The following is a 2,995-nucleotide window of genomic DNA, read 5'->3' on the forward strand; positions in this document are numbered from 1 at the left end:
GGGGCGCGGCGCGGCGACGGGGACGACGGGGACGGGGACGGCGACGGACGGTGACAGGGACGGCGACGGGGGCGGCGACGAGGGGCGGCGGCGACGGGGCAGAGGAGAAAGAAGCAGGGAGAGATGAGAAACTGACAATTTTTTTTGAAGTGTTTTCTTATATAGAATAACCTTTAGTACTGGTTGGAGCCACCAACCGGTACTAAAGGTCAGGCCAAGTGGCGGGAACGGCACCCCTTTAGTACCGGGTGGTGGCTCCAACCGGTACTAAAGACCCCCCCCCCCTTTAGTACTGGTTGGAGCCACGACCCGGTACTAAAGGGTGTGCGTTGCCAGGCGAGGGGCGCAAAAGTTTAGTCCCACCTCGCTAGCCGAGGGGCACTCGCACCTGCTTATAAGCCCCGCCGTCGCTACTGTCTCGAGCTCCTCTCTTAAGCAGGCCTTCTAGGCCTACCTCTTCTGCGATTCCCTGTTGGGCCTACTGGACTAGCGGGCCTGTATCCTGGCCCAACTAGAATTTGGGTTTCTAGTCGTATGTAGGCCGCTGTGGCCCAATAGGTGGGCTTTTTTTTCTTTTTTTTTGCTTTATTTATTTTTGTTTTATTTATTTTAGAGTTTTTTTTCTGTATTTAGAGTTTGTTTGTGAATATTTTTGCTTTGGGTACAAAAAATTACAAACTTTCTGTTAGTACCGGTAGTTTACAAATTTGAATAGTTTAAATTTTGAATTATTTGAAATTTGTGTGAATCACTAGTTTGTGAATAACTTAACTTTGAAAATAGATTTTTCAGTGAGAGAATGTAGAATTCTGTAGAACTGTGTAGTGTGCTTCAGTGAGAGAATGTCCGTCCATACATATTATTTGTTTCCCTCCTAGTGTGCCTTTTCCATCCAGTCTACCCTTATGTCGCGATTCAGGAACACCAATCGGCTTAAGGTCAGGAATAAAGTCAATACAAAACTCAATGACCTCCTCATTTTCATGGCCCTTGGAGATGCTTCCTTCTGGCCTAGCACGGTTATGAACGTATTTCTTTAAGACTCCCATGAACCTCTCAAAGGGGAACATATTGTGTAGAAATACAGGACCCAAAACGTTAATCTCTTCACATAGGTGAACTAGGACGTGCGTCATGATGTTGAAGAAGGATGGTGGGAACACCAACTCGAAACTGACAAGACATTGCACCAAATCATTCTCTAACCTTGGTATGATTTCTAGATCGATTACCTTCTGAGAGATTGCATTGAGGAATGCACATAGCTTCACAATGGCTAATCGAACGTTTTCCAGTAGAAGCCCCCTCAATGCAACCGGAAGCAGTTGCATCATAATCACGTGGCAGTCATGAGACTTTATGTTCTAGAACTTTTTCTCTGCCATGTTTATTATTCCCTTTATATTCGACGAGAAGCCAGACGGTACCTTAATACTGAGAAGGCATTCAAAGAAGATTTCCTTCTCTTCTTTGGTAAGAGCGTAGCTTGCATGACCCTGATGTATGCCATCTTTTCCGTGCATACATTGCTGGTCCTCCCGTGCCTCAGGTGTATCTTTTGTCTTCCCATACACGCCCAAGAAGCCAAGCAGGGTCACACAAAGATTCTTCATCACGTGCATCACGTCGATTGCGGAGCGGACCTCTAGGTCTTTCCAATAGGGCAGGTCCCAAAATATAGATTTCTTCTTCCACATGGGTGCGTGTCCGTCAGCGTCATTCGGAACAGGTTGTCCACCAGGACCCTTTTGCAAAGAGCACCTTCAAATCCTTGACCATATCATGTACATTAGCACCAGTACGGTGGCGAGGCTTCGTCCGGTGATCCGCCTCACCTTTGAAATGCTTGCCTTTCTTTCTTACGGGATGCCTGCTCGGAAGAAATCGACGATGTCCCAGGTACACATTCTTCTTACAATTAGCCAAATATATACTGTCGGTATCGTCCAAACAGTGCGTGCATGCGCGGTATCCCTTGTTTGTCTGTCCTGAAAGGTTACTGAGAGCAGGCCAATCATTGATGGTCACGAACAGCAACGCCTTTAGATCAAATTCTTCCCCCATGTGCTCATCCCACGCATGCACACCTGTTCCATTCCACAGTTGCAAGAGTTCTTCAACTAATGGCCTTAGGTACACATCAATGTCGTTGCCGGGTTGCTTAGGGCATTGGATGAGCATTGGCATCATAATGAACCTACGCTTCATGCACAACCAAGGAGGAAGGTTATACAAACATAGAGTCACAGTCCAGGTGCTATGGTTGCTGCTCTGCTCCCCAAAAGGATTAATGCCATCTGCGCTTAGACCAAACCATACGTCCCTTGCGTCATTTGCAAACTCCTCCCCGTACTTTCTTTTGATTTTTCTCCACCGCGACCCGTCAGCGGGTACTCTCAACTTTCCGTCTTTCTTACGGTCTTCTCTGTGCCATCGCATCGCCTTGGCATGCTCTTTGTTTTGGAACAAACGTTTCAACCATGGTATTATAGGAGCATACCACATCACCTTGGCAGGAATCTTCTTCCTGGGGCGCTCGCCCTCGACATCACCAGGGTCATCGCGGCTGATCTTATAGCGCAATGCACCACATACTAGGCAAGCGTTCAAATCCTCGTACTCACCGCGGTAGAGGATGCAATCATTAGGGCATGCTTGTATCTTCTGCACCTCTAACCCTAGAGGGCAGACAGCCTTCTTTGCTTCATACGTACTCTCGGGCAATTCGTTGTCCTTTGGAAGCATATTCTTTATCATTACCAGCAACTTTCCAAATCCCTTGTCAGATACACCATTCTCTGCCTTCCATTGTAGCAATTCCAGTGTGGTGCCTAGCTTTTTCTTGTCACCTACGCAATTCGGGTACAACAATTTTTTGTGATCCTCTAACATGCGCTGCAAATTCTTCTTCTCCAAATCACTTGCACAGTTTCTCTTTGCATCGGCAATGGCCCGACCTAGATCATCAACGGGCTCATCTGACGCCTCTTCTTGA

The sequence above is a fragment of the Triticum dicoccoides genome, chromosome 6A (assembly GCF_002162155.2).
Source record: "Triticum dicoccoides isolate Atlit2015 ecotype Zavitan chromosome 6A, WEW_v2.0, whole genome shotgun sequence".
In the NCBI taxonomy this organism is placed as follows: Eukaryota; Viridiplantae; Streptophyta; class Magnoliopsida; order Poales; family Poaceae; genus Triticum; species Triticum dicoccoides.